The 19,842-nt window shown below is 42.0% G+C and overlaps 1 protein-coding gene across 1 annotated transcript in view; it reads left to right on the forward strand.

Annotated features, from left to right (window-relative positions):
* Nucleotides 1-8,433: 8,433 nt before the first annotated feature.
* LOC132821084 (importin subunit alpha-5) overlaps nt 8,434-19,842 on the forward strand; it is a 61,421-nt gene continuing 50,012 nt past the window's right edge. The window contains exon 1 of the mRNA XM_060833602.1: nt 8,434-8,542. The gene's annotated coding sequence lies outside the window, so the exon portion shown is untranslated. The remainder of the gene's footprint in view (nt 8,543-19,842) is intronic.

The following is a 19,842-nucleotide window of genomic DNA, read 5'->3' on the forward strand; positions in this document are numbered from 1 at the left end:
GGGTTGTCTGAGGAAGCTAAATTTGGGGATGAATGCAAATACAGGGCCTGTTTGATAGTTACTCCATAATTAATCTATGGAGATCAAAGGGCCAATAAGCGGGGAGGCCACACTGGATTTGGGATTTGGTAATGAACCAAATCAGGTGTTTGATTTAGTGGTAGTTGAGCACTTCTGAGAGAGTGACCATAATTCGGTTACGATTAGTTTAGCAATGGAAGGGGATAGGTACGTGCCACAGGGCAAGAGTTATTGGGCAAGGACAATTATAATATGATTAGGCAAGACTTAGAAGGCATAGAATGGGCCAGCAAAATGCAGGAGATGGGCACAGTTGAAATGTTGAGCTGGTTTCAGGAACAGATATTGCGTGTCCTTGACATGTATGTCCCTGTCAGACAGGGAGGAAGTAATCAGGTAAGGGAACCGTGGTTTACCAAAGAAATTGTATCTCTTGTTAAGTGGAAGAGGGAGACTTATTTGATGTTGAGACGAGATGGTTCAGATGAGGCGATAAGAAAGTTAGATTAGCTAGGAAGGATTAAAGAGTTAAGAGGAGTAAGGAGGGGACATGAGCAGTCTTTAGCAGGTTGAATAAAGGAGAACCCTAAAGCTTTCCATAGGCACGTGAGGAATAAAAGGATGACAAGGGTAGGAATAGGGCCAGTCAACGACAGGTGTGGGAAGGTGGAGATTGGAGAGGTGCGAAATGAGTATTTCTAAACTGTTTTCACTTCAGGAAAAGGAGAATATTTGTAGAGGAGAAGAATGGGATATTAAACTAGAAAGGATTTGAGGTTAGTAAGGAGGTGATGTTATCAATTCTAGAAGGTGTGAAAGTAGATAAGTGCCCTGGGCCAGATAGGATTTATCAGAGGATTCTCTCTCTGGAAAGTTGAGACGGCGGGGCCTTTGGCCTTGATCTTTTGAGTCATTGTTGCTCTCTGTTTAGTATCAGAAGACTAGAGGATTGCAAATGTGCCCTTGTTAAAGAAGGGCAGTAGAGATGACCAGGTAATTTTAGCGCACGGCTCACTGGACTGTCATAGGAAAAGTTTTGGAAGGATTATGAGAGGATTTATAATTGTCTAGCAAGCAACAATTTTATTGGAGATAGTCAACATGGTTTTGTCAAGGGCAGGTCATGTCTCACAAACCTCATTGAGTTTTTTGGGGGTGGTGACCAAGCATGTGGATGAAGGCAGGGCAGTTGACATGGTGTACCTGGACTTCAAGTAAAGCCTTTGATAAGGTTCCATATGGTAGGCTTTTGAAGAAAATATGGAGACATGGGATTGAGTGTGATTTAGCAGTTTGGATGAGAAACTGCCTTCTTACAGAAAGCCAATGAGTGGTGGTTGATGGAAAATATTCAGCTTGGAGTCCAGTTACTAGTGGTGTGCCACAAGAATTTGTTTTGGGACCACTGCTGTTTGTAATTTTTATAAATGACTTGGATGCAGGCATAGGTGATGGAAATGATGACATGCGATCCTTTGTGTATTTTATGGTCTAATAGTCAAATGGAATTAGGCCTTTTGGCACATTGAGTGTGTTCCAATATTCGATCATGGCTGATATGTTTCTCAACCTCCTCCTCCTCCTCCTCCTGGCTTCTCCATGTAACCTTCGATCCCCTTACTAATCAAACTGTTTTATAAACACTTTGCCACAGAAGGCTATGGAGGCTAATGAGTTCTAAAGATTAACTACTCTCTTCACTGACATAAGGACAAATTTCCATCTCCGTTCTAAATGGCTGTCCTTCACTCTGAGGCTGTCCCATCAGGTACCAGTCTCTCCTACAACTGGAAACATCATCTCCACATCCAATCTATCCAGGCCTCTCAGAATTCAGAATGAGATTCCCCTGATCCTGCTAAACTTCATTCAATACTGACCTAGAGTCCTCAATTGTTCCTCATATGACAAGCTCTTCATTCCCTGGATCATTCTCACGAACCCTGGACCTTCTAATGCCAGCACATCCTCCTGCAGCCTCCCCACTTCTTCAACACAACTTCTACCTCCACTTATCTCTGTGGTAACTGCAAATTTAACCACAATTGTTAATTTGTAACATGAATAGTTGCAGTAACATGAATAGTTGCAGTACCAAAGCCTGTGGAACTCCTTAGGCACTGGCTGCCATCCAGAAAAAGGCCTTACCCATAACACCATCACATCTTATTTAAGCCTTCTGTCCAACATCTTCTGAAAGGCCTTTTGGAAGTCCAATAGGAGAGGCAACAACCTAGTGGTATTATCACTTTTGTTAATCCAGAGACCCAGGTAATCGGGGTTGGAATCCTGGTATGATAGATGGTGGAGTTTGAAATCAATTAAAAATCTGGAATTAAGAGTCTAATGATGACCATAAATCGGTTGGTGAACTACATGGATTTTTTTTGATGATCAATATCCTTTAGGGAAAGAGACTGCCATCCTTACCTGTTCTGGCCTACATGTGATTCCAGACCCACAACAATGTGATTGACTCTTACGAGCAATTAGGCAATAAATGCTGGCCTAACCAGCGATGCCCTCATCCCATGAATGAATGAATAATAAAAAAAATCCAGGAGCTCTATTTTGTCTGCTTGTTACTTCCTTGAAGCATTTTAACAGATTTGTCAGGCTTGATTTCCCCTTGATGAAACTATTCTGATTTAGCTATATTTTACCATGCACTTCTCAGTACTTCACAAAGTCATCTTTAATAATGGACTCTTAAAATCTAACCAATGACTAAGGTCAGGCTAACTGGCCTAAACTTTCCCATTTTCTGCCTCCCTCCCTTGTTACATTAGATATTTTCCAGTCCTCTGGCACCCATTCTGACTTCCATGATTCATGAAAGATCACCACCACTTCCACAAGTTTCTCAACCATCTCTTTCAGAACTTTGGGTGTAGTCCATCTGATCCAGCTTCAGATATTTCAGTTTCCCCAACACCATCCATTTTGCGATGGTCATTACACTCACCTCTGCACTGACTTTCAAAGTTCTGGTAAGCTAATGGTGTCTTCCATCAGTTAGTCATAGAGATGTACAGCATGGAAACAGACCCTTCAGTCCAACTGATCCATGCCAACCAGATATCCTAATTTAATCAAGTTCCATTTGTCAGCACTTGGCCCATATTCCTCTAAACCCTTGCTATTTATATACCCATCGAGATGCCTTTTAAATGCTGCAATTGTACCAACCTCCACCACTTCTGCTGGCAGCTTTATTTCATACATACACAACCCTGTGAGTGAGAAAGTTGCCCCTTAGGTCCCTTCTACATCTAAACCTATGACCTCTAGTTCTGGACTCCCCCACCCCAGGGAAAGGACCTTGTCTATTTATCTTATCTATGCCCCTCATGATTTTATAGACCTCCATAAGGTCACCCCTCAGCCTCCGATTCTCCAAGCAAAAAGGCCACAGCCTATTCAGCCTCTCCCTTTAGCTCAAATACTCCAAACCTGGCAACATCCTTGTAAATCTTTTCTGAACCCTTTCAACAACATCCTTCCAATAGGAAGGAGGCCAGAACTACACGCAATATTGCAAAAGTGACCTAACCAACGTCCTGTACAGCCACAACATGACCTCTCAATTCCTATGCTGAATACTCTGACCAATAAAGGAAAGCGTACCAAATACTTTCTTCCCTATTCTATCTACCAGCGGTTCTACTTTCAAGGAACTATGAACCTGCACTCCAAGCAACACGCCCTAGGACCTTACCATTAAGTGTATACGTCCTGCTAAGATTTCCCTTTCCAAAATGCAGCTCCTCAGCCCATTGGCCCATTTGATCAAGACCCTGTTGTACTGAGGTAACCTTCTTCAATACCGGTGTCATCTACAAACTTACGACCGAAACCTCCTATGTTCACATCAAATTCATTTTTATAAATGACTAAAAGTAAGGGACCCACCACCAATCCTTGTAGCACTCCACTGATCACAGGCCTCCAGTCTGAAAACCAACCCTCCACTACCACCCTCTGTCTTCTACCTTTGAGCCAGTTCAGTATTCAAATAGCTAGTTCTCCCTGTATTCCATGAGATCTAACCTTGCGAACCAGTATCCCTTGGGGAACCTTGTCGAACGCCTTAATGAAGTCCACATAGATCATGTCCACTGCTCTGCCCTCATCAATTCCTTTTGTTACTTCTTCAAAAAACTCAATCAAGTTTGTAAGACATGATTTTCCACACTCAAAGCCATGCTGACTATCCTTAATCAGACCTTGCCTTTCCAAATACATGTACATCCTGTCTCTCAGATTCCCTCCAACAACAAGGGCGGCACGGTGGCACAGTGGTTAGCACTGCTGCCTCACAGCGCCAGGGACCTGGGTTCAATTCCCACCTCAGGCGACTGACTGTGTGGAGTTTGCACGTTCTCCCCGTGTCTGCGTGGGTTTCCTCCGGGTGCTCCGGTTTCCTCCCACAGTCCAAAGATGTGCGGGTCAGGTGAATTGGCCATGCTAAATTGCCCATAGTGTTAGGTAAGGGGTATATGTAGGGGTATGGGTGGGTTGCGCTTCGGCGGGTCGGTGTGGACTTGTTGGGCCGAAGGGCCTGTTTCCACACTGTAAGTAATCTAATCTAATCTAAACTTGCCCACCACCAATGTCAGGCTCACCAGTCTATAGTTCCCTGGCTTTTTATCACTTTTCTTAAATAGTGTGATCACATTAGTCAACCTCCAGTCTTCCAGCACCTCACTTGTGACTATCGATGGTACCTATGTCTCAGCAAGGGACCCAGCAATCATTTAGGAGAAAGTGAGGACTGCAGATGCTGGAGATCAGAGCTGAAAATGTGTTGCTGGAAAAGCGCAGCAGGTCAGGCAGCATCCAAGGAACAAGAGAGTCGACATTTCGGGCATGAGCCGTTCAGGAATGAGGAAAGTGTGTCCAGCAAACTAAGATAAAAGGTAGGGAGGAGGGACTTGGGGGAGGGGCGTTGGAAATGCGATAGGTGGAAGGAGGTCAAGGTGAGGGTGATAGGCCAGAGTGGGGGTGAGGGTGGAGGGGTCAGGAAGAAAATTGCAGGTTAGGAAGGCGGTGCTGAGTTCAAGGTATTTGACTGAGACAAGGTGAGGAGAGGGGAAATTAGGAAACTGGAGAAATCTAGGTTCATCCCTTGTGGTTGGAGGGTTCCTAGGCGGAAGATGAGGCGCTCTTCCTCCAGCCGTCATGTTGCTATGGTCTGGCGATGGAGGAGTCCAAGGACCTGCATGTCCTTGGTGGAGTGGGAGGGGGAGTTGAAGTGGTTGAGTTGGTTGGTCCGGGTGTCCCAGAGGTGTTCCCTGAAACGTTCCACAAGTAGGCGGCCTGTCTCCCCAATACAGAGGAGGCCACATCGGGTGCAGCAGATGCAGTAAATGATGTGTGTGGAGGTGCAGGTGAATTTGTGGTGGATATGGAAGGATCCCTTGGGGCCTTGGAGGGAAGTAAGGGGGGAGGTGTGGGTGCAAGTTTTGCATTTCTTGCGGTTGCAGGGGAAGGTGCCGGGAGTGGAGGTTGGGTTGGTGGGGGGTGTGGACCTGACAAGGGAGTCACGGAGGGTGTGGTCTTTTCGGAATGCTGATAGGGGAGGGGAGGGAAATATATCTCTGGTGATGGGGTCTGTTTGGAGGTGGCGGAAATGATGACGGGTGATACGATGTATGTGTAGGTTGGTGGGGTGGTAGGTGAGGACCAGTAGGGTTCTGTCGTGGTGGCGATTGGAGGGGCGGGGCTCAAGGGCAGAGGAGTGGGAAGTGGAGGAGATGCGGTGGAGGGCATCGTCGATCACGTCTGGGGGGAAATTACGGTCTTTGAAGAAGGAGGCCATTGGGGTTGTACGGTATTGGAACTGGTCCTCCTGGGAGCAGATGCGGCGGAGACGAAGGAATTGGGACTATGGGATGGCGTTTTTACAGGGGGCAGGGTGGGAGGAGGGTGGGTCTAGGTAGCTGTGGGAGTCGGTCGGTTTGTAGTAAATGTCCATGTTGATTCGGTCGCTCGAGATAGAAATGGAAAGGTCTAGGAAGGGGAGGGAGGAGTCTGAGACGATCCAGGTAAATTTGAGGTCGGGGTGGAAGATGTTAGTAAAGTGGATGAACTGTTCAACCTCCTTGTGGGAGCACGAGGCCGTGCCGATACAGTCATCGATGTGGCGGAGGAAAAGGTGGAGGGTGGTGCCAGTGTAGCTATGGAAGATGGACTGTTCCACATATCCTACGAACAGGCAGGCATAGCTGGGGCCCATGCGGGTGCCCATGGCTACTCCTTTGGTTTGAAGGAAGTGGAAGGATTGGAATCCTCCCTACCTTTTATCTTAGCCTGCTGGACACACTTTCCTCATTCCTGAAGAAGGGCTCATGCCCGAAACGTCGATTCTCCTGCTCCTTGCTTGCTGCCTGACCTGCTGCGCTTTTCCAGCAACACATTTTCAACCCAGCAATCATTCCCTGACTTCCCATAGAGTTCAAGGGTACACTTGATCAGGTCCCGGGGATTTATCCACTTTTATGCATTTGCGAGTTTTGAGAAGATTTTTAGCTCAGATTGAGGTATTGGAGGTAGGTTTGCTCGCTGAACTTGAAGGTTCATTTCCAGATGTTTAGTCACCCTACTAGGTCATCGTAAATCTTTCTGAACCCTTTGAAGTTTAACAACATCTTTCCTATAGAAGGGAGACCATAACTGAACAAAGTATTCTAAACGTGGCCTAATCAATGTCCTGTACAGCTACAACATAACATCCCAACTCCTATACTCAATGCACTGACCAATGAAGGCAAGACTTCACCACCTGTCTACCTGTGATTCCACTTTCAAGGAAGTATGCACTTGCGCCTCTCAGTTTCTTTGTTCGGCAACATTTCTATGGCTGTCTAAATTCTGCTCTGGTTTACCTTTTGAAAAGGAGAAAGTACAGATGCTGGAGATCAGAGTTGAAAATGTGTTGCTGGAAAAGCGCAGCAAGTCAGGCACCATCCAAGGAGCAGGAGAATCGACGTTTTGGGCATAAGCCCTTCTTCAGGAATGAAGAAGGGCTCATGCCCGAAACATCGATTCTCCTGCTCCTTGGATGGTGCCTGACTTGCTGCGCTTTTCCAGCAACACATTTTCAGCTCTTACCTTTTGAAAATACAACACGTCACATTTATCAAAATTAACCTCCATGTGCCACTTCTCGACTCATTGACCCATCTGATCAAGCTCCCACTGCACTCTGAGATAGTTTTCGCTCTCCACTACACCACCAATTTTTGAATAATCTGTAAATTTACTAACCACAGTTCCTAGATTCACTTCTATAAATGATGACGAGCAGTAGACCCATCCCTGACCCATCACAGACCCCCCAGTCTAAAGAACAACCCTCCACCACCACCCAATTGTCTCCCACCTTTAAGCCAATTTTGTATCCAATTCTTCCCCTGGATTCCATGTGATCTAACCTTGTTAAATCAGGCTACCATGTGGAATTTTGTTGCTTTTAGCACAGCCAGCCCATTCTCAGACTTATTATCGCATTAAATAGTTTGATTTCAGCACAGCTACTGTCCACTCTCATTACACTTAGCTTCTCTTCGGTCCTAGCCGACTAACAATGATCTCCTCGTCTGCTCTTCCCTTTCGTATCACCCTCCTTCGGGGCTCCATCTCTACCTTTCCACTCAGAACTACCCCCCAATCCTCGAATCTGATCTTCAGCATAAATATCACGTTTTCTTAGCTGCTGTCAGTTCTGACGAAGAGTCACTAGATTCGAAATGTTAACTCTGCTTTCTCCCCATAGATATTGCCAGACCCGGAGAGTTCCACCAACAGTTTCTGACATTCAGCATTCGCAGTTCTCAATTTTAGCTCGAAGAGTGAAAAATGTCTGTTTCAGACTTACAAGCTTTCCATTACACTATTTCCAGTCCCATAACAGAAGGGAAATTGTTAAGTTTGAAAATCTGAAAGAAGAACATCAAAAGGCTAGAAATAGAGTCAAATCATCAGAAAACCACTTGTAAAGGAGGCAAATATAGACCGTAACGACAATTGACAGCTTCAGCCGGCATCTCCTCTGTCAGATTCCCCGCCCGTTTCCCCAAACAGCAGAGAGCCACGCAATGCAATATTGCCAACATTTGGTGGTGTTCCCCATCTTATTTCAGTGCCGCGTTCATTCATTCATTGTGCTCCTGAGACAGTCGAAACAACAGGCATTAAGACAGCCTACAGACGACAAGTGTTCTTCTGTGGACACTCCACAGTACTGAGCGTGCGCAGTGGAGGCGGGTTGGAACCCCCGTGACCGCGCAAGACCAGTGGGGAGCATGCGTAGTACGCGTGCGTTGCTGGGACGGGGTGTCATCAGCACGACAGGGTGGTGCCGCGAGTGTGCACACTGTTACGAGAGTGCACATGCGCGACTGGCAAGTGTCGTGAATATGCGCGTGCGCGGCCGAGTGGCTGTCGGCTTCTGAAAGCACCGGGAGGTGGAAGTGAGTGAGCTCGGCTCCGGATAGTAGATATATAGGAGAAATAGTTGGTAAGTCAAAGCTGCTTAAAAACGCCATGGGGCAGATTGGATTGTAAGCACTGGAAGTTGAGCTATATTCAAAGGAAACACTGCTGTGTTACTGAGTGATGTGAGGTGTTAAAATTCCGGCATGGGCCTAAAGTGGGTGGGAGCCACTGGATTGTCATCAATTTAAACTCATTAAATAGCCAGCAAGAATGGGTGTTAATTTAGATATTTGGAAATATTTTGTTAAGGGAGATTTTTTTTATCTTGGCATTTGTTTTACTGATTTTTTTTTCACGTTCATTCCCCATAATCGGTAAATTCGCCTTAAATGCATTTCAACTTGTGTTTTGTCCTGAATTTAATTTAAAGCATTGACTATAACGTTTCCCATTTCTGTACATAATATAGTATCTAAAAAATACAGTTTGTAATACTTACAAAATTGCATTGAAGTTTGCCTATAATTATCATCTTTGGGACTGATATTACCGTCTGTTCTATTATGTACAACTCTGAAGATATTAGATGAATGATCATCTAGGTATATTTAGTGCTATGCTTGTTTTAAAAAGTGTTCACACTACATAACTATTAGATCCCATTTAAAAGATGTATAACAGTTTGGAATAATTTCCAAGTTGTTCAGCATCACATTATTTAAATTAATGTTGGGTTTCAGATGGCAAACTGGAGGTCAAAAAGATTCCAGTGTATCTGTTGTCTTAGTGATGACAAGTAACTGAATTTGAAGTTGATATAATCAAAGTTTTCTTTATCCAGGGTCAGAATTGGTCAAATATTCTACACTGTAGATGCATTGTTTTTGTTCCAATCAGAGTATGTTTTATAAAAGATTTTAGGAGGAAAACTAGGCTACATCTTCCAATAACTAGTATGTTCTAATTTTAATAGTAAAAGTATAAATTACTTGGACTAGTAAGGATGTGCCTTTTCTTGGAAAATTTGTATTACTCAATTTTCATGCTCATTTTTAAGTTAGTTGTCATATTGCTGAAGATACTCAAGCTACTTAGAAGTGTGACCAGTGCTATTATGCCCAAGAAGCTATCAATCAAAACCTGTGAATTTATCAACAGACACAATGGAGTTTTTTGATGAAGAAAAATAGCAATACTGATGACAATCTTATATAAAAGAAAGGAAAAACAGTTGGTTTAATATGATTAATACAGTTTTAAATTGAGTTTCATCATTGTGACCCCATGGATCTTTTAAAGAGAATGCAGAAACATAGAAAATAAGAGCAGGATTAGGACATTCAGACCTTTGAGTTGAGAGTAGAGTGCTGGAAAAGCAGAGCAGGTCAGGTAGCACCCGAGGAGCAAGAGAGTCAATGTTTCAGACAAGAGCCCTTCTTCTCCAGCATCTGCCATCCTCTTTTTCCCCCATTCAGCCTTTTTGAGCTTGTTCCATCATTCAGTGTGAACATGGCTGATCATCCAACTTGATATGCTTTCTCCCTGTACCCTTTGGACCTTTTCAGTCCTGAGGGCTACAATTAACTCCTTATGAAAACATTCAGTGTTTTAGCCTCAGCTGCTCTCTGTAATGGAGAATTCCACAACCTCAACACTGAGTGAAGAGATTTCTCCTCATCTCAGCCTTATATGGCCTTCCCTTAACTTTGATTAGATTAGATTCTCTACAGTGTGGAAACAGGTCCTTTGGCCCAACAAGCCCACACTGCCCTCTGAAGAGTAACCCACCCAGACCCATTTCCCTCTGGCTAATGCACCTAACACTATGGGCAATTTAGCATGGCCAATCCACCTGACCAGCACATCTTTGGACTGTGGGAGGAAACCCACAGGGAGAATGGGCAAACTTATCACACAGTCGCCCAAGGCTGGAATCAAAACAAGGTCCCTGGTGCTGAGTCTGCAGTGCTAACCACTGAGCCACTGTGCTGCCCCAACTGTGACCTCTGGTTCGAGACACCCCAGTCATCAGAAACATCCTTCTTGCATTTATCATGTAGTCCTGTTAGAATTTTATAGGTTTTGCAAGATCTCTGCTTGTTCTCTTCGTTGCTGGTGAATACAACCCTAAAAGATAGGGTGTTTCTTTGTGTTGGAGGAGAAAGTGAGGTCTGCAGATGTTGGAGATCAGAGCTGAAAACGTGTTGCTGAAAAAGCGCAGCAGGTCAGGCAGCATCCAGGGAACAGGAGATTCGACGTTTCGGGCATAAGCCCTTCTTCAGGAAGGGCTTCTTCGGGCTTATGCCCGAAACGTCGAATCTCCTTTTCCCTGGATGCTGCCTGACCTGCTGTGCTGTTTCAGCAACACATTTTCAGCTCTGTTTCTTTGTGTTGGTCATGCTATCCCAGGGAACCAGTCTACTGAAGTAATGTTTCTTCCCCCCCCCCCCCCCCTCCTTTCTTCTTCTCTCTTCCCCCCCCCACCCTCCTTTCTTCTTCTTTCTTCCCCCCCCACCCTCCTTTCTTCTTCTTTCTTCCCCCCCCCACCCTCCTTTCTTCTTCTCTCTTCCCCCCCCAACCCTCCTTTCTTCTTCTCTCTTCCCCCCCCCCAACCCTCCTTTCTTCTTCTCTCTTCCCCCCCCACCCTCCTTTCTTCTTCTCTCTTCCCCCCCCCACCCTCCTTTCTTCTTCTCTCTTCCCCCCCCCACCCTCCTTTCTTCTTCTCTCTTCCCCCCCCCACCCTCCTTTCTTCTTCTCTCTTCCCCCCCCACCCTCCTTTCTTCTTCTCTCTTCCCCCCCCACCCTCCTTTCTTCTTCTCTCTTCCCCCCCCACCCTCCTTTCTTCTTCTCTCTTCCCCCCACCCTCCTTTCTTCTTCTCTCTTCTCCCCCCCACCCTCCTTTCTTCTTCTCTCTTCCCCCCTCTCCCCCCCCCCCCCCTCCTTTCCTCTTCTCTCTTCCCCCCTCTCCCCCCCCCCCCCCCCCCTCCTTTCCTTCCTTTCCCTTTCCCCTACCCCCAGGTTGTACAGGCAGGTTTATAGTTTAACATCTCACTTAAAAAGGCCAATTACTTAGCCATTTTATTGCATAATGGAAGGAAATGTAGAACTTTAATCTTGTGCAATTATAGTTTTATTGATGAATAGTATGAATGAGAAAAATCTACTCCAGTAGTTTTAAAATTTGAGTATTGCTGTAAAGTGGAACACGTCAAGCTGTTTGTCTTGCACTCAGGGCAGTTGCAAGCATGTTAGGTTTCAAAGGGAGAGATTTATGTTGCCTGAGAAAAGGGTGTTTGTTGTTTGATAAGTTGACTCACCATTGAGTGATGTGGGTGATTAACTACATTCCTGAAATTCATAATGAGTTGCATTTTCTGATTGATGGATCTTGACCAAAATTTTATTGTCTGTTTTCATGTGAACAGATTTCATGAAAGCTCTAGCAAATTTGCTGGACAATCTCTGCATAACTGATAGTAAATGAAGTAGTCTACTGTGAAAGGGTAGTCAGACAGACTGCATGGTCAACCTCTGTATTTCCACTCAGCACCAGATTGTGTAGTTTCGTGGTCCCTAACCACTTTGCATGCTAAATAAAATTAAGTTTTTTTGGACAGTCATTTGAGGAAGGTTTTTTGGGATGTTTTGGCGCCTTGTCAAAGAATCTTCAATGCTGTGCCTGTGATTTTTCACCTATGGTGATTTGAGGTAATCGGGCGAGATGTTTTGTGGAGTTCATCAATCAAGATAAATATTCAGGTCTTTGCTCATATTTAAGGTTTTGTTCAGAGAAACCAGAAGAAATGTCACTTGCAGATCAGATTTGTTTTAAAGTCCTACTTAATGCAATCTAATTTAACTGAGCATCCTTGAGGAGAGCTGAAAATGTGTCGCTGGAAAAGCGCAGCAGGTCAGGCAGCATCCAAGGAGCAGGAGAATCGATGTTTCGGGCATGAGCCCTTCTTCAGGAAGGCTCATGCCCAAAACGTCGATTCTCCTGCTCCTTGGATGCTGCCTGACCTGCGCTTTTCCAGCAACACATTTTCAGCTCTGATCTCCAGCATCTGCAGTCCTCACTTTATCCTTGAGGAGAGACAAGTTTCTAAATGCTCTTGGGAGGAACAAGAATGTGATTGCACATATGCCATGATTTTTGCAGCAATATCAGGCCTTTTGCTTGAGGTGTGCTGTCAAGTAAAGGAATGATTTGGCATACTTGGCATAAAAATAATGCCTTATTCATAAAAGAATTGTTAAATTAGAATAAGAAACCTTTTTGCAGTATGCATTTGAGATATCTTGAGTACTTCACAGCTAGTGCCTTAATTTTTAGGTGTACTCTCTTTTATAGAACCATTCTCCTTTATAACCAGAAAGAATAACATTTAGTCAATTGTCAGTGCTTCAGAGTCTGTTTTATAAGCATGTTTTCTAACTAATTTGTGCACATATAGACTTCTAAAAAAAATGGTAATTGACCACTTTGTGGTGATGTTTGAGGGTTGAACATTTGCCAGGAAATTGGGGGCCCTCCTTTTCTTCAAACATTGCAGTGTGTTTTACATCATCAGTCATTTCGTCAAGAAAGAAATATGCAGTCTAATATGAAACTGACCTATGTGTGACAGAAGGTTCAATACTGGCCTCAGTGATTTGATCTTGGTAGTGTTTCCAGTGTGAATAGACACTTGGCTTCACTGTCCCAGTTCTATCTGAGATAAAAAATGAACTGCTTTATTATTAAGTGACTTACTTAGAAGTGTTTTTCATAGATTTTTTTTAAAATTGGGAATAAGTGTTTGTTCAGCTTTGATTTGCCCAGAGTATAAACTTGCTGTACACTTAGTCTGGATTCAGATAGCAAATAAGCAGGTGAATAGAAGGATTTAGAGTCTTTCTTGATGTGTTTTGTTCATGCGATTAGGGCATCACTGACCAGGTTATCTTTATTGTCCATCCCTAAATGCCCAGAGGGCTGAGAGTCTAAGTCACATATAAGCCAGACCAGGTAAAGATGGCAGTTTCCTTTCCTAAAGAACCACAGGTTTTTCCTGACAGTTGATTCCTGGTCATTGATAGACCGTTAATTCCAGATTTTTATTGAATTAAAATTCCACCCACTACTGTGGTGGGATTTGATCCTGTGTCCCCAGAACATTACATGGGTCTCTGGATTAACAGTATTGAAAAATGTGGTAGCATAAGCCCTTCAGGAAGATTTCGGGTTTATGGCCCGAAACGTCGATCCTCCTGCTCCTCGGATGTTGCCTGGCCTGCTGAGTTTTTCCAGCACCACATTTTTCAACTCTGGTCTCCAGCATCTGCAGTCCGCACTTTCTCCTGTGGATTAACAGTCCGGTGATATACCACTAGGCCGTTGCCTCCTTTGAACTTCCAGTTGGGTATTGTGCCTTTACAAAAAACTAAAGGTATAGTATTCTTGCTTTGGTACACACAGGGACAGCAAGACAGCCCAAATCAGACTCACTAACTCTGGATATTGCAACACGATGAAATTTTAGATATCAGGTGCCAGGTTCATAGTTTAAGCAGAAGTTAACAATTTTATCAATACTGTAATTTTAGAGCAAAGCTAAGCAAGGTTATCTAATTAATATCTATTTATTTAACTTTTGTGAGACCTTTTGACAAGATCCTGCATAATTAGTTGTTGAGTAAGGTTAAATCTCACAGGATCTAGGGAGAGCTAGCCAATTGGATACAAAATTGGTTGGCGGTAGGAGATCAAGGGTTGTTTTTCAAACTGTGGAGGCCTGTGACCAGTGGTGTGCCACAATGATTGGTGCTGGGTCATCTGTTCGTTATTTATATAAATGATTTGAGGTGAACATGCATCTTATGTTTAGTAATTTTGCATATGACACCAAGATTGGTGGTATAGTGGACAGTGAAGAAGGTTATCTGGGAATGCAGTGAGATCATGATTAACTGGGCCAGTGGGTTGAAGAATGGCAGATGGAGTTTAATTTAGATTAAATGTAAGGTGTTGTATTCTAGTAATGCAAACCAGGGCAGGACTTGCAGGACTTTACTGGGGAGTTGTATTGAAGAAAGACATGTCTGGGTACAGATTCATAGCTCCTTGAAAAATTGCGCCATGTATAGACAGGGCAGTGAAGAAGGCTTTTGGGTTGCTAGCTTTCATCAGTCAGAGCATTAAATATTGGGAGATGGGATGGCTCATTGCAACTGTACAAGATGTTGGTGAGGCTGCATTTGGAGTAGTGTGTGCAGTTCTGGTTGCTCTATTGTAGAAAAAGTAATATTAAATTAGAGTGCAGAAAAGACTTATAGGATGCTATCTGGAATGGAAGGTTTGAGTTATAAGGAGGGATTGGATAGGCTAGGATTTTTTTCACTGGAGTGTAGGAGACTGAGGGGGTGGACCGTAGAGTTCTATAAAATCATAAGCGGCATAAATAAAGTAAATAGCCAACAGCTTTTCAGCATGGTAATGGAGTCTAAAACTATCAGGCTTAGGTTTAGGTGAGAGGAGAGAGATACAAAATGGTCCCAAGTAGTAGTTGTTTTTTCAGAGGGTGGTGATTGTCGGGAATGGGCTACCAGAGGTGGTGGTAGTGGTGGAGACAAATACGATGGGTCTGTTAAAAAGTAGACAGTACATAGGATAGGTATGGAGGGATATGGAACCAATGCACGCAAATGGGATTAGTTTAAATTGTAAAAACTGGGGGAGGTATGGGCAAGTTGGATGAAAAGACCTGTTTCTGTGTTGTAGCCCTCTGACTCTGAATCTATTCAATGTCAAATTTAAACCCAATCATTTCTGATAAGAGCCCTATTCTCTCTCTCAGGCACACAGTTAAGCGATAAATTAAGAGTTGTAACTCACTAACCTGAAGTAATTTCATCAATGGGTACTAAGTCTTTAATAAAGTCTCTCATTGACAGGCACATAGGATTATATCTTGCTTGAATTTTGAAAACACCAGTCAATGCAAATAGCTTCCAGCAATTTCTGAGAAATATTCAGTTATTTCTTACAAACTAGATTCTTTTCTCAATAAGTTGAAAACTGGATGTGAACTGGAGAGCAACCAAAACATTTTCCAGCAGTCTTTTATAGCCTTATTGCAACCTTACTCAGAAAATAGTCAATACCAATTCAGTCTTTTGTTTGTTTTCTAAATATTCTTGATTTAACTGGTTGACACTGCCCCCACCCACCCACCCCCCATTGTCCCTTTAACGTCCAAGCAGTTGCCAGTTTTTGAGCATAATATCTCAGGTCAGAAATGTCTGCAGTGTTGTTAGAATAATAATCAACTCTGCAATTAGCTTTCCAGACCAGTTCCCAAAGCCTAATCAGTTTATCCTTTCCTTTTTTAACAAAAAGCTCAAAGCCTGATCTCTTAAAGTAAAGAGTTCAATGCTTAACCTCAGCTGCAGTTCCAAACCAAAACTGAGAAAAATGAGGAAAAGTAATGATGGTCCCAACAGTTTAAAAAGTAACTTTTCATAACTTTTGCTACTTTAGTTTGTGTTTGTTTTAAATATTTCTCTGCAGGTTCAGGGGAGGTGACAGATGCAGGTACAGTTACAATATTTTTTTTAAAAATCTGGATAAGTACATGAATAACTGGTTTGAAGGGTTATGGGTCAAGTGCAGGAAAGTGAGACTAGTTTAGTTTTGAACATGATCCGCATAATCTTGGGTCTGTTTCTATGTTGTATGATTGACAATAGGCAATTAAATCCATCATCTTTCTTTGCAAAATTTGGATAAACTCAGTTTTTATCTTTTTTTCCCTCTTCAGTCCCATAGACCCTTTTTGAAAGGGACATCTTTAGCTAATGTGAGTTCTGAGAAAAGATGCTGTCTGAAACATTAACCATCCTTCAGTTTAAAATACGGAGTGACTTTACATTGCAGGATTCCCTGTATTTCTTCAGTTTTTTAAAGAAATATTTTGTTCTTTTGGAGCTTGAAGCATTGACATGGCTATATTAATTGCCCATTGTAGTTGTATTTCCTGGTTTGTTGCAGTCCCTATACTAGTGCTTATCCTACAGTAGTGTTGAGATGTGAAATTCCAAACTACTCACCTCAATATTGAGGGACGAATAATATGTTTGCAAATCAGGGTGTTATATGGTTGGAAGGTGATAGTGTTTCCGTACCACCAATGTTTTTGTTTTTCTCAGCAGAAATCATGAGAAAGGAACGTGATGTTGAAAATCTATGAGTGACACAAACTGTCCCAGCTCACTTGTCCATTAAGAGCCAATGCTTAACTCATTGACTCCGATAACATAGTATATGACAATGTTGTAGTTTTTCTGTAAAGGATTTCCAGCTCTTGTTTCCTTGCGGCTCAGTGATCAGATAAGATGTGGTATGCAAGACGTGCTGCAAGCTATTGTCCAGTATAGTCACAACTTAGTACATCTTGAATTGGATTATATTTCAGAGCACTTTATTAATAATAATTGCTCCTGTGCAGTGCTTGAGCACGTTGAGTATTCCTCTTAGTAAAATAATCTGAATTGCTATAATTTAATTTTCTAATGTTTGATAAGAAACAGTGATCCCACAGACACTTAACGGTATTGCACAGATTAAAAAGTAATACCATCCTCATTTCATTAATAGCTCATTTGAGACTGTGTTCATTAGTATCCTGTTTGGGATGTGTGATTGGCAGTAAATAGTACAATATATCAGAGACTGCAGCAGCATGTTGTAGCTAACTGATATTGTACTTCAGTGTAAAGAAAATACCTTTTTTGCATCTTTACAGCTTTAAAGGGGAAAATATGAAACTGAATTCTGGTAATACATTTGCCGCTAAGTTTATCACTAATGTGCCTTCTATTTCACATTACTAATTGAATAAATAAAAGGTTTTTCCTTCTTGACATCATTCCTTATGCAGAAACAGTTATTTAAACCATTCAATTACTGTTGGAGTTTTGAATTGAGCTGGTAAAACTTTGACTTTGAAATCTGAATGCAAATTATTCAATTGGAACACAGATTGCTGTTCCAATCCAAAATTAAATGTTTTAATTTTGGCATCTGATTGCTCCACAAGTTCATTGCATGTAGGAAGTCCTCATTTTAAATTTCCCTTTTTTTTTAAAAAAAAAACTTTTTCCTCATGTAAAGTGCCATTCCTCATTTTAATATCCCTTGCATCCTGATTGATTTTATCAGTGAGATCCCCATTGTGCTACAGGTGTTAGTGCCATGCAGTCAAAGGTGATTTTTTTTTTAAACAGTTCTTTGATCAGGTACTGAAGTAAACTTTGCTTTGAATCATTTGTACCTATAATAGAGGAACTTTTTTAGGGTCATAGGAAAAAAATTTACTGTATTCTACCGTACTATAAAGAAATTAAGTAAAAAAAGACTGGTAAAGATTTCTCTGTAAGCAAGGAGCCACTTTTTCCTCACATAAGCTTTCTATGTCATGCATGACCCAGTAATTCTTTTTAGGCGAAGGTTATTCTCTGGAACCTTACCTTCCCATAGGAAACCATGCTTCACTTGAAGTAGCAATATTCTGAAAAGTAATCTTGACTTTCAGTGCAAACAGTTTGTAACTACAAAGTACTGGAGAAACTCTGCTTATTACCTGTGGGGAGAGAGCCGTTTTGATCCAGTATGACTATTCTGAAGGTAATTGTAGTTATCCCAATATCCTGTTTCACTCTTGTTTATCAATAGGAGGCATTCAGATTGTATTTCATTTCTGCCCCATGCCCCAAACAGTACAGTGGTGGCTGAAAATGTGACTTTCTGCTTCTGATGATTTGCTCTACATGCCCTAATTTCACAGAATTAAAGGAAGCACATAAACAGCTGACGAATTTCTTATGGTAGCATAGTCCAATCTGTCACTGTGATCTTCAGGAGGGGAGAGGTTGGACTCGAGGAGGGTGGATGGAAACAATGGGTATGTTGTCCAAAATGCCTCTACTCCATTGGCTACCACTTGTCAAAAAATACAGTACTTATTGAGATCAGTTATAACTTAATCTATTGCTACCTAGACTGATTTCATATAACTCCAGCGTTATTCAGTTTGACAGAAAATTATAATTGTTAGATTTCTCCAAAACATTACCTTAGTGTATTTCATTTCACTTGGTTTTAGGAATCAGTTTTTCTGTTTGTTTGCTTTTTTTTACACCTGAACTTGAACTGCAAAATGTTGTTGGCTTCTCGAAACTGAAAGGAAGCTTTGCCACCTTGTTATTTTTATTTTGGGCCTGAAGTGCATGCAAAGGTTGAGTTACAGTTGTGCAAAACTTTTGACTCAATCTGGAATGCATTATTCATTTCTGGACACTGAGACTCAGGAAAGGAGTAATGCACAGAGTCAACAGATTCAATTTGAGACTGGAAGTGTTAACTTTGAACACGTGGTAAAGACTGTTTATATCCCCTTTAATATAGAAGGTTGATCAAATTGAAATATATAGGATGATTTAAAGATGATAGTAAATATTTCACTATATAAGGATACGTTACCTTTTTGGAATTAACGCTCGATGACGAGGGTTGCATAAGAAAGTTATTTTTCACCTAAAGTTTAATAGAAATTTAAAGTATTCTAACCCCCCAGAAGCCAAGTCAGTTGAAGATTTCAAGCTGTGAGAAGTGTTTTAGAACCAAAACTTTGTGCATAGATGGAATTTGGATACAAACCATTGCTATGATCTAATACCAGGATGAATGACCTACTCCTATCCTATTTCCTGACTGAAAGAAAAGGAAGCCAGTTGGAGCAAATTAAATTGGTGAATTGTCGACTAGCGCCTTGCTAGCCTTGCTATGGAGCAAACAGTTCTCCTGAGCATAAGGGAGCAGTAGAACATATTACAAATGTGTTTATGATGTGGCTTGCTGGATTGTCTTTATTTCCTTGAGTTGTCTCTGGACATAAACTTCATCTTTTCAACCAGCAACCAAATAAAATTATGAAATTGTTTAATGAATATGATTTACATTATTCTCTTGTCATGAATTTATTTATCTTATTTTGTGGTTAAATTAGTCTAGTTATGTTTCTATCACAGGCCTAATGCCCAAAATCTGTGACACTTGGGATGAAGATCATAGCAGATTATGGATTTTTGCAAATTTTTACTCACCCACCAGATCAGATGAGAGCAAATTGTTCTTAAAAATATATAAGCATTTTGCTTTCACGGTTCAGAACCGACCTGAAGTTGTTCTGTCTTTAGTTCGGAGGGTCAAAATTCCTCCTGACATCTGTATTAATTTGCATGAGTGAGGCCAGTTCATTATTAAATGCAAAGAATAAACATTTTAGGTTTGAGTAAGAACTGAAAACACTTCTTGATCAGTAGGAGAATCAAAGATTACGGGGA

This window comes from Hemiscyllium ocellatum, chromosome 12 (assembly GCF_020745735.1).
Source record: "Hemiscyllium ocellatum isolate sHemOce1 chromosome 12, sHemOce1.pat.X.cur, whole genome shotgun sequence".
Classification (NCBI taxonomy): domain Eukaryota; kingdom Metazoa; phylum Chordata; class Chondrichthyes; order Orectolobiformes; family Hemiscylliidae; genus Hemiscyllium; species Hemiscyllium ocellatum.